The sequence below is a fragment of the Solea solea genome, chromosome 3, assembly GCF_958295425.1.
Source record: "Solea solea chromosome 3, fSolSol10.1, whole genome shotgun sequence".
NCBI classification, from domain to species: Eukaryota; Metazoa; Chordata; class Actinopteri; order Pleuronectiformes; family Soleidae; genus Solea; species Solea solea.
In genome coordinates this window covers 13,866,526-13,883,793 of record NC_081136.1, presented here as the reverse complement: position 1 = coordinate 13,883,793, position 17,268 = coordinate 13,866,526, and the positions used below count along the sequence as shown (strand labels likewise).

General features: G+C 38.9%; 1 long non-coding RNA gene across 1 annotated transcript; it reads right to left on the bottom strand.

Annotated features, from left to right (window-relative positions):
* Window positions 1-1,847: 1,847 nt before the first annotated feature.
* On the bottom strand, window positions 1,848-8,450 carry LOC131455722 (uncharacterized). Its single transcript, XR_009239832.1, has 4 exons — window positions 8,369-8,450; window positions 6,872-6,980; window positions 4,053-4,125; window positions 1,848-1,938 (listed from the first exon to the last, which is right to left on the bottom strand). It is a non-coding gene; the product is annotated as an uncharacterized LOC131455722 (long non-coding RNA).
* Window positions 8,451-17,268: the final 8,818 nt, after the last annotated feature.

The following is a 17,268-nucleotide window of genomic DNA, read 5'->3' as shown; positions in this document are numbered from 1 at the left end:
AGGAGCAGAGTATTTGTTTCACAGTTGTGGGCAAAGGTTGCTCAGTGGTAGTCGTCTTTCAACTGGAAGGTTGTGGTTTCGATTCCCGGCTCCACTAGTCTACACATCGATGTGTAACAGAACATGTGCTGCACATATATTCGCTGTATGAATGTGTGAGGGACTGGGTGTGAATGGGTGAATGGCAAAACTGTAATGCAAAGCAGCTTTGAGTGGTCATCAAGACTAGAAAAGTGCTATAGAAATATTTACCATTATTTATATTTGCCATTCTAGGTGAATTCAAATTATTTGTAAGTTGCAAAATCTTCACACAATTAAGTTCAACTAAATCATCAGTAAATTCAACAAGTAGATAAAGTAAACGAAGATTAAAACTGATATATTTGTCCACTGAATTGTGCTGTTATACATATGCAGAGGCTTGATTTTGATTTTAAATGTTATTTTCTGCCTGTTTGTGAAATAAATAATGCACTATTTTGGTGGGTCAAATTTTCTTTTTTACTGTAAATCCTTCACCTGCTAAAAGAATAAGAGTATCAGTTTAAAGCTTTGAAAAATAAAACATCTAATGATGAGTAAGTAAGAAGAGTTTTTCACTCCACTTCCACTGTATGCTGGTCAGGTGGTCACTAAAGACTAAATCGGGCTCAGCACCAGAAGTTGTGACCATTCACTGGCTCTTTGGTCCATGTTCGAAAAGCAACTAAAACCCATTTTGCAACAGCCGCGTCATTCCTGCTTGAACTACATATCTGAGACAATTCCGGATGTGCCGAGTTGGGTTCGCAGACACAGAACTAAGTGCTCTGTGAATTACTGCCACTCAGCTGACGCGCTTCCTGCAGAAATGCCAAAAGTCACTAAATCAAAATGCCAAGCTGATATTCACTAATGCACAAAACAATCTCAAACCACAGTAGAAAGCCCTGCGCACATACACTAAAGTCAGCAAACAGATCCAGTATGACAGCAGCCTGAGGTTGAGCTCCCATCAACATTGTGATCTGATGCTCAAAAGGACTCATACAACCTGTCAACTGCTATCAGAGCAACTGCCAGCGCTGCAGAGTCGGCATCACTCATCGACCAAGACGAACAATGTGCTGAAAAGGTCAGAGTTCAAAGCCGCTTAAGACTGTCAACATATGTCGACATCAATTCGGCCATATGTCAAAAAACACGGATATTTCATGGACAGTTTGCTTTCACCTCTGAGCACAAATACCGAAGGTCTAATGTGTCATTTTAAGACACGAACAACTCGGAAACAATACAGTAGCCTGTGGATCGAGACATGCTCAGAAATACTGAATAATAACTTAACTGTGATAAATAACAAAGTGCAAAAAAGATCAGCTTGTTAAAGAACATATTAGACATATTTAGAATGAACTACTTAAAATGTTTCAGATCTGTGCCACAGTATTACAGAAACTCAAGTGTTGCTCTTTCAGACAAAATTCGACTTTTGCCTTAACCAAAGACGATATTAGTTTAAACAAAGATGTCTATTTTCCTCTAAATGGTAAGATAATTGACTAAATTGACCTACTGTTCTAATGAAGAACACCTGAGTCGCTGCCTGGAGGCTAACTGGTAATTCCATCCTAGGCTTCACTATTTAAATGATGTCAATCTCTTACATATGGTCTATGGCTTAAATATCAATGCCTCATGAAACCCCTGCTTCCATCTTAGGAAAACTATGAAGCCTAAAGGTGGTTTATTCCTGTGTTATTCTGTCAACAGCCTGCTCTGTGCTTTAAAACCAGGTGAGTGACAAGGTGATTCGACAGCATCTGTTTCTACTGAAGTCAAACGTCTATATCTGCTCTTACTTGCCTTCAAATCCCCCGGTGTCTGTGCGTAGAAGCAGCTCGAAGAGACGGATGCTTTCAGCCATGTATTATTCAAGCCTTTAATTCCACAAGCCTGCAAAGGAGAAAACAAGAGTGTTTCGCATTTGTTTTATTTATCTTTTAAATCCACAAATAGATAGCTGAAAAATTCTTCACTGGGCATCAGATGATGATTGTTCCAACTATTGATAATTGATTCATCCGTTTGAGGGTTTTTTTTCCAGATGTTTCAGCTTCTTAAATGTGAACATTTTCTGGTTTCTTTGTTCCATATAATAAAGCAAACTGAATCCTTTTGTGGAAAAAAAGATTATGGTTTTTTTTTTCAAAGACAACGGTTTCTAACACGTTGTCAGGAAATTTATAGCATCTGGAGAGCAGAAAATAAATAAATAAACGAAAGCTGTCACAGGTGAGCAGGTTGAAGCTCTGATTCAAACTCACTGATGTTCAAACTCACTTGCACAGAGAGACTTTCAAACCCATCCGATCCTGTGCGTGAATAAGAACTCGACCAGAATGCTCTGAGATTTGAGTGGCTGAGCAGATTGTTATGCCACCATTAGGGAGCCGTAATAAAGTCATATTTCTTTTGCATTTTGCATGACTGCAGGGCTTCCCACTCTCGCCTGTCTGCTCCTCTCTCATCAGCCTCCCGTAAGTGGAGCAGTTCTGGGCTGCAGGTTTTTTGTCTCGCTGCAGCCATGAGTGTTGTCCGTGTCACAAAGCATTGCATGATTACACTCAGCGGGGCACAGACCTGTAGACCGCAATATAGCTGGACAATAAAATGTCTTAGGCCTCATTAAACACCCCCATATTTGGGAATTAGAAACCTGTTATTCATCACAGAGAGAGATCACAACTAATTTCTTTAAAAAACAAAGAGTTAATTACACAAAAGGATGTGCCGCTTCCTTAGACTGGATATAAATATGGGCATTATCTTCTGGTCTTTGCTGGTTGAAGCTAACCAGGAAGTACGTATTTAACAGCCACCAGGGGGTGACTCTGACGGTTGTAAAAAATACTCTCCTTTGGATATATGTCTAAGGGAAAATAATCTTTTACTTTCTACTTGATTTATAACATCAGGAAACAGTTCCCTTAGGAATTACTGGTCTCAATCACTAGTTTCAGGTCTTCTTCAATAGAACATCTTCCCATTTATAGGAAAACAGACATTACAGAGAGGCCCATATGAGTGGACACCAGTGTGATAAACAGCTGGTATTGTTCACCAGGAGCCTGGTTACAGGTGACGTCTGTGAAGATAGATTCCATGTGGATATATTAATTACCTGCACTATTAATTGCAGGTAACATCTCACTGAATGCCATTTGTTCAAAAATATATAATACAGTTTCATAAAAATGTGTTGCCTTGAGGTTTTTCGAAGGCGTACGAATGCTGGCACCCCCACCCCGTCCCTTTTTTTGCCTTAGAACTTTAAAGCATGAGATAAATGAAGGTTGACCACTTCATGTATCACATTTTACAGTGTAGTTTGAGGCCATCCTGTGTGTTTCAGACACTCAGAATAATAAATAATAATAAACCAATGGTCTAATCGCCCTCAAAGACTCTGCAGTTTTCAGTCCCAAACATCAACCATCTTCATCTTTTGGATAGAAAGCTCTTAATGATCTTTAAGCATAAATATTGAAGTGTGAGTGTGTGAGTGTGTGTGTGTGTGTGTGTGTGTGTGGCGTCAGGCTTGAGCGATTACATTACCAGCCTTTCTCAAGTGGGCATTTCTGCCGCCTGGTTCTTCCTCGTGCCTCTCTGGGTTTAATTTGAGCCAAAGGAGCCACAGGATACAACTTCCAAGGCGTTAGCATTCTCAGCAGTCACCCAGCAAAACATCAGATCTGGCTAGTCTAAAGTGACAGGGTGCTTAAACTACAGTACGTGGGGTAAGAAACAACCGCCTGCTGCTAACTACAAACACATCAAGTAAGGCTCATGCCCTTTCATCTGCTGCACTGAGTTTCTTACAGTACTTCCCAGCACTATAGTGTTACACCTCCTGGGTATGAATGCTAATGCCTTTTAAGCACTGCAACTTTATGATGTGGTTCAAAGCAATTTTTTTGGAATAATGCAATAGAATTGGCCATAAAATCTGCAAAGTTATTGTGCAATTGTTGATAAACTGATCAACTTAAAATGGATGCTTCTCTTACGTTGTCCCTGGCTGTTCCTTCACAGGTTTTCCAGACGAAATCTTCGTGGCAGACTTCGGTAGCCAAATTTCGCCTGATAACAAAAAGCAGGAAACGACAATGTCACACTCTCATGTCCATCAATGTTTTGTATAATATGCCAGCTCTGCCATATTGTCATGTTATCCACTTTTCAGAACATGTACACATTTTAGCTTAAAACCAAGACTTAAATGCTTGTTCCAGAACCTTCTATTATTATAGTATATCATGGAGCTGTGAGATCAGGAGCCGTTTTAATTTGTTCTTAAGTCAATTGTGCTTCAGTGGAAAGCCCCGACAAAATAGACCTTTTTTTTTTATTTCAAAGTTTGGCAAAAAAAAAAAAAGGAAGATAGAGGTCTAGAAACAATACATTTTGAATTTTGGGAATGTACCTTGTTCAATCCGATTGTACTGGAGCTATTGAATATTCAGTATGAATTATTTTCTTGGTTAGTCAATGGTTTGTTTCATGATTAGAATGCACAAAATAGTGAGAAATTTCTATCATCGTTTTCCAAACCTCAAAGATTTGACATCCTCAAATGTTTTGTTTGTTCCACATAGGATATGATCATCATCCTCATCAGAAATTGGTTTATCAGTTAATTATTGTGATTTTTTGAGAAAGATTTAGCAGCACTCGTTTCCCTGCCCAACTACAGGTCTGCTACACAATTTCAGTACTCAGAACTTTTTGTTTTTACTACTACTGACTACTAATCCTGTTAAACGTCAGAAGAGCAGATGCAGCAAAGTATGTTTTCTGTGGTTGTCCATGAATCCGTTTGGATGCCTTATTGTGTGAAGCCTTGCTCACCGCTTCACCCTCCTTTCATCTCGCCGGTATGATATTGTGCAGCATTTCGTTACACACACTTAACCGCCATTTGCACAACATCCATTCATAGCATTTTGAAACATCCTGTCTACAGGAAGAGTGCGCTGGAAGCGGAGCCCCTCGCCCACTCCAGTGGTGAGAGTAATTTGGTGTAATTGCACTGTGGGTGAAACCTTTGAAGACCCAGTTTGTGTTGTGAGTGAACTAATGATAATTAAAGCTTGTTCACTTGTCAATAGCCATTAGTGGCGCAACCACATTTAAACGGCAGAACTTTTTAATATTGCACAAATCTTAGTATCACATTAAATACACTGCTGTGTTTATCTACTTATAAAACAAAGAGTAACGATGATGGTCAACAGCACTGAGAGAGTGGAAGGGACAAAAGAATATTTACATTTTCGCTGCAGGGAAAAAAGTGGTTCAGTGACAAACAATACGCAGCGTGAGCCGTCCCGAGGCTTGAAAGCTGCTCACACCACATGATATAGATTACCTTTGGAGAAATCTGGCCGCCCATTAATGCCACTGTTTGATCTCAATGGCACAAATTGATCCAAGGTGAAGAAGTCGTTGTGTAATTATGATTGATGATGACAGGAAGGGGAAATGATCTGTGCTTTTAAATTCACACAGTTCCTTAGGAAGCGGCAGTGACATGTGAGGGCTGTGCTGATGCGGAACTAGAAACGCTGCATTATTAAAACTTTGATCCATTATTTACAACACATACAAATTACTTAATTATGTTTTACTACTGTATTACTGCAATTCATTATTGGCCCATTTTAAAAACAGTATAGAGTATTTTCTGGCAAGAAAGATGAATGTTGTGTTTATAAATAGTGTTAAAGTACTGGTTAGACATTTTTGTTTTTTTTTTGTTTTTCCATCCAAGCTGCATTTTGTGGCCTTTACGAATAGACAGTTTGCCTTTGAGTCATAACCTCACATGATATCACATGTTATTAGTCATAATGATTACCACTCAACCATCTGCCTCACAAATGAGTGATTCAAAGGTGTGCTTGAAAGCTCCAGAAATGTGCTAATGGAGAACATGGTTCATATTTTATTCAAGTCGCTGGAACATTAGTGGCACTGACAAAATAGCTCAAACGCACAATATTTCTGGCATTTGACCACCTCAATATTTCCGTGTATAATAGATGATGCTGTAAATGGTGTATGCTGCTCAAGAAATATTTGCAATAATCCAATATGGCCCAATAATGGTCAGTTTATCCATTAGGCTCTAATATCCTGAGGTGAGTTCAAACTAAATCCTGTAGGAACTGGATACACAATGTGGAACACATTACACTCAACACATCCGGAGAACATTAATACAAGTAATTTAAGTTTAAGGCCTAAGGCCAAACATTAGTGTGAAGGAGAACAGGTTTAATAAAAGACTCCTCCTTATTAACAAATGCATTAAACTCAGACACACACACACACACACACACACACACTCCCTCTGTTTGCTCCCTTATCCACCCACATTTTACTTATACTATAACTATGTCACGTTTGTGTTGATGCTACTGACAGTCTCAGGAGGAATATAATGTCAAAAACCCCAAAGTGTGAAAAACAAGCAGGAGACAAATATAAATCCATTACGCTTTTCCCCACAGGCACTGAAGCCTTCAACTTTTTCTTCCGACAGCATCAATTGAGCAGGAATGATTTTTACAGTGGCTGGGCATCTGTGACTCAGTGTCTAGAATAACTCTCTAAATAAAGAATAAAAGCAATCTGCTCTCATTTTACTCAGTGAACCTTTTCCCGGCCCTGTTGCCAGGGGGATGACCAAATGCATTTCATATGCAGAGCATCGTGCTTCACTGCCTCCTGAGCACAAAGCAGAATCATGTTCCACTTTAAAAAAAACGGGAATTCTACATTTTTAATGACTGGATGATGGCTTAAGTAAGTGAGTACCACTTACAAGGGAAGATGTGATGTTCTGGTAATCCTCCCTCACACTCGTGCAAATCCTCATCCTGGATTAAAATTATTTCTCCTGGTGAAATGTGGTTCTATTTGTGCACCGATTCCTATTATAAGAAAAAAAAAGAAATAAGTACATATATGAAATAATTTTAATTTATGCTGCATAGTCAAATAAAATATTTATTTTCCCCATTCATGTTGCACACTGTTTATCCCGTGTTAACTTGCTGCAGTGGAACTCCGTTAGTTGAGGAGATTCTTCAATATCATGGCTAATTAGCCTGATGCCAGAATTATATCTTGTTATTTAAAAGGCATATAATACAGGACGGTGACTTAATCGGATCTGTGAAATCAGCTGGAAGACTGAGGGGCCTCTCTCATAGAAAATTCTGCTATACGTGCAGGTCACGCTAGGTGAACTCTGAATCACTGAGGTGAAATTATGTAACAAAGGGAATATTTGACTCAGAAATCATCAAGGCAGCACGAGTTAACAGTACAGATTCACACTCGTTTTAAACTGTTACGGCTTTTGAGCTCAAGGTCATCCTTTTTTTCTTTGACACAACCGTCTTGCCTTTAGTGATATCTGTCTACTCACTGTTGGGAGGAGGAGTTTCATTGTGTCTGAAATATGACCGTAGGTTTATAGCACATTTTCTTTAAAAAAGAAAACGGGGGGGGGAACAAGGGGGTAATTAGCTTGTGCTCAGCACTGTCATATTCAGAAGTGTATGTGCTCATGAAACAAACAGAGGGAGGAAAACAAGAGGCCGTGCCTCCCGAGGGTCTGTGCCCGCCACGGCCCTGGATTATGGCACCAAAGGAATCCTGGGAAGCGTGTATTGATTTGGCCTGACACTTGCTGCCACATTTAGCTTAGCCACTGCTGACGCGCAAAGGCTTCAAGCGGTTATCTGCCACATTCTCTTCTATCTTTAAGGAGCAATGAGAAATTACTTCATGCCATAGAAAATTTATCATCACATAATTAGCTTGGTGCACCTAACGGCAGATCTCCTTTGACTGCTAATATGAGCTTAAAGTTCATGTGCACAGGACTATGTTAAATGTACTTTTGAGCATGAGCATGTGGTGACAAAAACAATGGCCTTTATAAACTCAATTTGCTTTGCAGATGGTCTCAGTGTTATGCTAACAAGAGCATGATGTAACTCGGTTGGGACAAATTAAACAACTGTAAAGAGACAAGTTCTAGGAACAAAGCACAGTTAAAACATGTAAACTAAACAGTTCTTAATGTGAGGAGTTTTCACGAGCTGTTGAGCTGTGGAGATTTGACCATCAATATATAAAACACAAGGTATTTGTAGCACCCTCAAGTATTATCTCCTTAGCCGGGACCTTTTTGGTGCACATAGTTCCTGGTACTAGTCCCTGATGTGGAAACGTCTTCAGGGGCATTTTTCTTTTTGATAAGTCATTAAAAGTCTATTTTTGGTGTGATTCATTCATTCGGATTACATACTCATTCTGAGCAGGTTGGCCTCCATGATGTTCGTCGAGCCATCTGGTGACAGGATGTGGACTTGGGTTGTGGGATGAAAACTCTGCACACTGTCGGCACTGAAAAGGACCAAAAGATATAATTCAAAAGTCTAAAATGTAGAATCGGTATAACATTTTTTTAATATCATTTTATTAAAAGACATGTAGCATGCAACAGGGACATGTGTTTGCATTGCATTTTCATTATTTGAGTCAGACAGCTCAAATACTGGTATTAACATTTTTACACAAATGTATAAACTGTTCTACATTATTGGTTTTACCGTGACCCAATTCACTGCATGAAACAGTGACAAGAGCAAAGTAGTGCATAACATCTCTGACTATTTTTACAGCCATTTCTCTAACACTTAATGGGAAAAAATGTAATAATAAAATTAATAAATCTGAAAATCTCTGGGTACCAGTCTTTGGAATGATTGCATGCATTGCCTAAAGCCTTTAGGTAATTTATATTCAAAGGCTATAAAACCCAAATTATTTTAATGTTAAACTCATAAAAACACATTTATGGGTAATATATTCAATTTCTTCCAATAAAACCTAAATGTTACACACTGAACCTTTACATTGTGATTTCTTTATGGTCGCAGGTGGTACAGCATTGTTTCGTAGCAGTATTACAGGAAGGAAAAGCCATACTTCAGAGAACGTCACGTATTTAGTGTCACCTCTAGTGATGTGCAGCACAAGCAGCCATATTTAAGCTCTATACTGCAGCAACAATTAATCTGTGGTGTTTGGTGAAATTTGGTCTGGTCTCATGAGCAGATTTGACTCCTCACGTGCCCAGTGTTCACATTTCCACTCAGCTGTAAACATCTCATCACTGTGCTGTGCAAAAAAGTTTGACTGCAATCATCCAACACGTTAGCCTCTGGAGAACCCATTGGCTTTAAGTGGCCAAATGCCATCTTATTTTATTCATGGGATGGCACTTCTGCACTCTTTAGTCTGGCGATGTCTTCAAGCAATAGAATAAGTCTCACCCTTGTCCCCCTTCTACAACTGTCAGCCAGATCTTATTACTCTTTACAATGTTTTCCATTTAATTCTCTGGGCAACAGTTGTAACATCATGAAGCATCTTCTTCTGCATCTCTGTCAGCTTCAAAAGCAGTTGTGGGACCACTCTGGATGAAATGGACGAAAGATGGATTCACAACGGCCAGGGGTGTTATTCTAAGATCAGGCCAGAATCAGAAGTTTTGTCGGTTTCAGTTAACCAGGGAGCTGCTAAATGGCTTAAGCCGAGCAAAGGCGAAGGCTCTGAGATGTTGCTGCATGACAGCTAAAGTAGCTGGACATGTACCCAGCCTAAAGAGCCCCCAGGCTTTCTCTTCTTCATGACTGATTTTAAGTGTTTTATCCATGGAGTGCAGCGATAATGTGCATTAAGATCAAGAACACTTATTTCAATTGCGCTTCATGTTTTATTCTGGGCCTAAATTTGCCAGTGTCTAGACATGTGCTTCGCTGAGAATAACTCATGTGACTGTGAGGAGAGTTGACCTCAAGGATGCTAATATTCAGCTCTAACCGCAGCTTTGTTTGTTTTATTTTGTTGCAAAGAAGGTAACCCTGTTAAAAATGCAAAGCCTTAGCAAAAGTATGAATATACATAGTGATAGATTTAGATCTAATCTGGATCCAGTCTACAAATGCTTTTAACATAATATATTGTGTGCATGTGGATTAGACCACTCACCAGACCATCTGAGACCAAAACCCTACCTCATTTAAAGTTCTTCCTCATTCTGTTGCTTGGTTTGAGCTTCAGCAGGTCGTCTTGACATCTCTACATGCCTAGTAAATAGATAGGTGCAGGCATGCGATTGACTGATTAGACATACTTTGCATTAATAAGCAGTTTTAAAGTTGTACCTAATAAAGTGGCCAGTGAGTTTACCTTTCTCTTATTGTCAAAAGAAAACTTTAAAGTGCAAATAAATGCACACTAAATTCAACACTAAATTCCTATTGATTACCTTTACTTAAGCCTGATTGTTTTCATAGATCTGCATTATTTCTTCACAAATTCATGAAAATGTCACAATAATTCATGACTATGCCCCCAAACAATTGTGCATTGTTAAGAAATCTGAACTGCTCCTGAACTTCACAGGTTCTTCCTTGTCCCACATCTCACCTTTATGTGTAATCCTGCTAACACACACGGGCGGACAAAACCACAAACAGGCAATGGACATGAAATGAACCCAAAACAACAACAACGTGTCAGTCGACATATCCGTCAACACTTTGACGTCTCCGGTCTTGTCTGTGGTGCCAGTGGTGTATTTACTGGGAATTATTTCAAGATGCAGATCTGGGGGACTAGGTATAATCTCAAAATATAAAAGTGCAGTGTCCATGTTCATGACGGCACAGCATGTCACCTAGCACTGAACGTTATAAATATTAATGTCTCCCACAGTAGTCACTTCCTGACTATGGGTTGCATGGGACCCACAGGAGAAATAAAATTGCCTTATTTTTTCTAGCTTTTTATTCAAAAGAAGATTACACCGATTTGCATTTAGCTTTGTATTACTAGAATAGGAGTAGTATTTTTGAAAAATTGTGCTTCACAACCTCAGTTTCCCCTGAGTTGAGAAATATCTTCATTCTTTTTTTTTTTTTTTTTTGTTACTTGCCCACCTTGTTCCCACCTTGGTCCGAGGCTTGAAACTGCAACCTAATTCCACAATTTTTAGACCCACTCGTAGGGGGACTGGACCTCTTTCCCAGAATGTAAACAGTGTCCACCATCTTTGCTAACAGCTATGCTAACAGTTATGCTAACAGGACCAAGTGTCACTGGTGGGCACGTAACAGAGAAAAGAATGAAGATATTTCTCGACTGTAACTTTTGTATAAGTTTACATTACCTATTCAAAATAGTTACGGAAAGGACAATAAAATAGTCTTAGTTGTGCCTTAAAACATTATACACTCAATTTCCTTAAAGAACAGTGAGAAATGGGAGACTCACAGTGAACTGCCCATAGGAGACCAGGTAACATGGTCTCACTCCTGCCCTCACGCACCAACAATGACACAGGTGACATCAATTAAAGCTCATGATCGTTTGGAGAGGAAACCCAGGTGTTAAATACCAGAATTAGTGCAGCAGCAGCAACAGGGGCTTGTTTTTAGAAACACAACTCACCTTAAAATATCATTAAAAATAAAAAGACAAACAATAAAACACAAAGGGATAATATGAGATGTTTTCATTTACTGACTTCAAAGCCCCTGGGTTAAAAAAACAAAAAAAACAGTCTTGAACAGCAGTGAAACACAACACCTGATAATGTGCCAGAACATTCCTTTTCTCTGACACAACCAATTTAACTCTGTTTTTAAAGTCAATTTATTCGCATTCATACACTGGAAAAGCTCCAGATACTGTCATTACCTTAACACACTGCTTCAAACTTGATCCATCCCAGTGTGGGAATCCGTTCTAACCATGTGATTTCAAATAGCCACGTGTTGTTTGAAGTTCATTCTACTGGAAACTACCACCAAAAAAGATCTGCATTTGTCCTGAGGCCAATTTTACTCCCCAAACCAGAGTCACCTGGTAGTGACCAATCAGTGACTGAGAAACCACTGACCATGTGCTTGACACAAACTAAATAAACTTGAACAGAACATATTTTATGACATGAATAACATTTACCTACAGTTAGAAGGCAAAGAAAAAAGAGTCCTACCTGTTATTTCAGGACACACCTGCAGCAAAAGAACTTTCTGGATTAAAATGGCTTCCTGGACAGGTGGGCGTAAACATTAACACCAGCCAATTAAAACAGTCCTTTATCCAAACCAGAGTCCTGCATGAAAATGTCACAAGAAAATACACCACAGTAATCAAAGAGTTTACATTTTTCCACATCAGGTGCTTTTCAAATCCCTGTTTGTACAAGAAATAATCCACATTGTTAGTTTTTCCGTGCAACAGAAACATCATTATCCCATGACTCTGCGGCTGTTTGTAAGACAATTAAATTTTCCTTTGATTTGAAATTAAAAAACGATCAATATGTCTTACGGCGCTTGTGTTTTGCACCACTGAACATAGATGCATGAAAATATTAGATTTGTAGCTTTGTAGCAGAACTCAGTAAATATAGGTTTGTGATGTAACTGGTATGAATTTCAAAAACATGGAAAATTACAATTTTATTTGATACAATAGTAGCATGGGATTTCTCACATTGTTAGTTTAACCTGTATCACTCCATGTCTGACCCACATTCACTCTGCTTTAAAATTTCTGTTCCTCTTTTGTGGGAACCTGAGATGTTTCTCTTCACAGCAGGACGCTGAATAACACAGTATACTATAGTGTGCGCTCAGATTAAGCACAGCCAATGAAAAGTCCTATTAGATGTGGCGAGAAATAGTGAATTATAGTATATGATTTATACAGTTCTACACAATATAAAGTCTGAAGCAACAGATTTCTTTGGTGTGTAGCCCCTGCTGTATAGAGCTTGTTAGCTCATATTAGCTGTTGTTCTCCTGCATTTGCATTATGAGCAAAATGCACATTCTGGCTGGTTTGTCCTTGACCCTCCTGAATGTTACACACAGTATTTCATTCACATCGAAATCGCTGCTGCTAACAAAATGATAACAAAGGTCAGTGTTTAAAACGTATGACTGTATGAAAATAAAAGGGATTTTTTTGTGCCGCCTTTGGCTGAGCGAGCAGATCTCCATTTGAACTTTCCCCATAACAGAGTATCAGAGCGTTTCCGAGGCAAATCAAAACAAACGAACACAATCAAACTTTGGTGGAACATGTCAACAAACATGATTCATCATCAGAGCCTGCAGGTCAACTTACAACCTGTGTGGCCTCGTTGCATGGTCACCTTTGACCATCACACTACACAAGAGACCCCAAACAAACCAACAGAAAAAAAGGTGACAAAGAACCTTCTAAAGCCTCAGTATAACCCCAAATTCATAAACACCAATCAAGCCAAACAGGTCCTTTGACTTACAAGCAGCTGTATTTTCAACTGTTCCACTGCTATTGAAGTGGAATCACCTCTTCCCAGTTGGAGCAGCTTTTTCATAGCTGAGGGGTTTACTACAAGAACGATTGGTGGGGTTTTGTGTACATTCACACTAGACTGGTCGCATTATCTTTGCTTCACAAGTTCTCCCTCAAGTTTTTTCAGGGTCTGTAACAAAGAAAGTGGCTTATTATCACCCACTTGTCTGCACATGTACAATTCAGTAAATACAACCTCTTAACAAGTCGACGGAATTGAACTTGGCAGTGAGGCATTATTGGGAAATTAAATGCTGTTTTTCTGTTTTGTTTTGTTATTTTGGCAGGGCTTGATGAATCATAAAATAAGAATAGACTTCCATCCACAAACAGACTATAACAGTAATAATTTATGATTCTAAAAACGAGGTGTTCATCCAGTGTGAGAACGTTGCTCTTGTGGAATGTTTCTCATGGCCTGTTTTACTAACTGGTGTACAAACATCATTGTGGAAGCAAGAAGAAGTTACAGCAGAAGCTCAAGTCTCTCAAGATGCCTGTAAATAAAACAGCAATGTAATGCTAGGCTTCTTAAAGGTCCAGTCTGTAACAATTATTGGCAGAAATAGAATTTACTACTTGCTTGGTCATGTTTCTACAGCACGTCAAACAGACAAACCAGCCAGCGCTTGTTTTCTGAAATGAAAGCCACATCTTTTTTGGTATGCAAAGGCCACCATAGTTCCCTGATGCACTTGGGAAAGGGAGGGCTGAGCAGAGGAGTCCTCCATTCCTCCGTTACAGTCTGCAGTCTCACCACTAGATGTCAGAAATTCCTAAATAATTACTTTTTATGTGTATTTATTTCTAGTAATTGTATCATTTTAGATCATGTTAGGTAGAAAAGTACAATATATCTATATCTGTATAGCAAGTGACCTAAGTGGTCTTTAAGCTTCATGTAGTATGCTAGATTGTAAGTAGACACTGATCACTAAACTTAGCAAGTACCTGTATGAATGTGAACTTGGTGTACAAATATTTGAGAATTTGAAAAATATTAAACGTTTTGCCACTTCTGAAGTGTTACACACAGTGTAAGACAAGTGTTTTCAAAAGATTAAATACAATTGTCCCCCTCTGCTGTGATACTGACACCTGGTGGCACTAATGGTGGACTGGGCGTCCATAAATAGTCATAGTTACAAACTGATCTGTAGGAGGGACACACTAAAGGGTATTAAAGCTCCTTTGAGAACAGAGAGCAAGTTCACTCGACTGAAACGAAGTGTTGCTTACCTACTCACCAGAATCATGATGCTGATCCAACATGGCACCTCGGTGGCGCAGCTCTCTGCTACTTTCTCAGCCTCACCAAGCAATTGGTGACCCGACACCCCACCTGACATGGGTGACTCAGCCCCAGAAAAAAAAAAGGGCTCAGTCCTGCGTGGGATTTCTGTACATGTACTGAAAAGCATGTGACAATTCAAACCAGTAATTCCTTAATGCAGAGAGCAGCACATGTCTTTTTGACTGTGTTTGGTTTGGGTTAGGCCTCGGTCCTGTCTGTCTGAGGGATTATTTTGGTATTACAAAGTCCAGTTGTGTAACATTTAGGAGGGTTTATTGGCAGAAAATGAAAGGTTTGTATAAAAGTATAATCAATATAAAATTCAAATAATTTGGTTTTCATAGCCTTATGAATAAATATTGTGTATTTTAGGCAAAAATGTCTACTAAATAAAGCAAGTCCTCTAAAGTCTACTCATTTTGCACTGCCATGTTTCTACAGCAGCCTGGACGCATCCTTTCTGGAATGCAAAAGCCGTGGTAGTTCTGTGACACGCTTGGAAAGCGAGGTGAGGAGTGGAGTCCTGTGTGTTACAATGTCTCACCATTGGATGTCACTAACAGATCTGGACATTTAAAAAGGTGTAGGTGTAGGAAAGTAGGCTTCCACTTGCCTCCCAATGCATGCTCTGGCTGGTTTGCTCTTTCTGGAAGCTGTAGAAACACGGTGCCACAAGATGGCAGTGGCCACAAAGCAAGGCCCTTGCCTTAAGTATATATAAAAGGCTTTTTCTAAGGCAACGAGGACCAAACTTTTATTTATTTTACACTGAAACACACATACTTATGGGTAGTATATTCAATACAAAGGTAAATTGATGAAGCAGTGACTTTTCTAAAATGAACGATAAATACACTGACATGATACTATTAAAGTCTTGAGTGTAACCCTTAGCTATAATGATCCTGTAATCTGACTTTTAAGCAACTTCAGATTGTACCTAGCTTGATTTTTTTGTATCAGCTTTTTTTCCAAAGCTGATACAAACCACATACGAAGGTGGTTTCCAATGTGATTCTGATCATTCCGGTCGCTCAGATAGGATTTCAAAGTGTCCTCTGTGTCACTTGCAGCCCAACTCAAAGGACAACGATGTAGATCTGAAGAGACGGAAGTTAATTGGAGGCACAATGGAAGACAAAACTTTAAAATTTAAAAAGAGAGTTTGCGTCGCCTCTTGGGACAGAAACAGGCACAGATTTCTGACATGTATTTTGTATTGTATTTCATTCGTGGCCTGTAACTACAGAAATTCATGTGGATTGAAGACGACTAGACGATGTCAATATGGAAACACACAGATCTAATCTGATCACTTGCAATATATAATGTAACAGTCATGTAAATGTAAAGATCGGATTCTGATCGGATATGTTTACAAATCTGAATTGAACAGCAGGGGGAGCAATACCAGGAGACGGGGTGAAAGGCATGGTATACCCTGGACAGGTCGTCAGTCCATTACAGGGCCAACATAGAGTGCTCACACTCACACCAGTCCAGTTAACCTAATCTCAAATCTACCTTGGGCAAATCAAATCAATGACATGAATTTGTGTAATCTGTATCAGTATTTAGATCATTCACCACTCTCTGACTAATCCACAACATATCCTATAAAAGCCTGACTCAGCATTGTACTCACATGCACAATAGTAGTACTGTTTGTGGAGATGCCACCCAGTCACTGGTTTGTAGTTGCTTGGTCCAGAAGTTGATATAGTCTGCCACCTAGTTGTCAGTTGTGCTCATTACCTTCTAAACATTTAATTATTAAAACAAGAACAAAACAAGAATAAAACAAGAAAGACATGGATGGACCTCCGGGTGAGATTAAGAGAAATGATGAGAATGAATGTAAATGAAAGATCATATCAAAAACATTATTTATTAATGCTATAAAATTGTTAGAAAATACAAACATGAGACTGCCTTGCATTTCATCAAGGTTGTACAGTGAAGCTGTTTAATAGTAACAGCAAAAGCTTACAGACTGAGAGCTCTGGGTAAAATCCTGTCTGATTATACTTGTTTATGTTGTGATTTCATGAATTCAATGAGCCCAAAAAGTGTGACAGCTAACATGAAGACCAGCCAGCTAGCTTTACATATTTCTGATACGTATTAGTGTTAAAAAGCAGCACATATGGTGATGGTGGCACGATTTCTGCAAAGAATGCTGCAACAGATAATCTGATACTAGTTTACAAGTATTTTTTATAATCCATTTATCAGTTTGCATGTTTTCTTTATAGAAACAAATTAAGCTTAAGCTTCTTCTATGTGAATATTACATGGTTCACTTGCTCCTCAGTGTAAACTGAATATCTTTACGAACAAAAAAAGACACTTGAGGGCGTCACCATTTTGAGGTTTGTGCATTTTCAGAAATTTTATGGAGCAAACAACTAATTGAGAAAATAATCTACCGAATAATCTATAATGCAAATAATTGTGTTTGTAGCCATATTTATTTATTTATTTATTGTAAA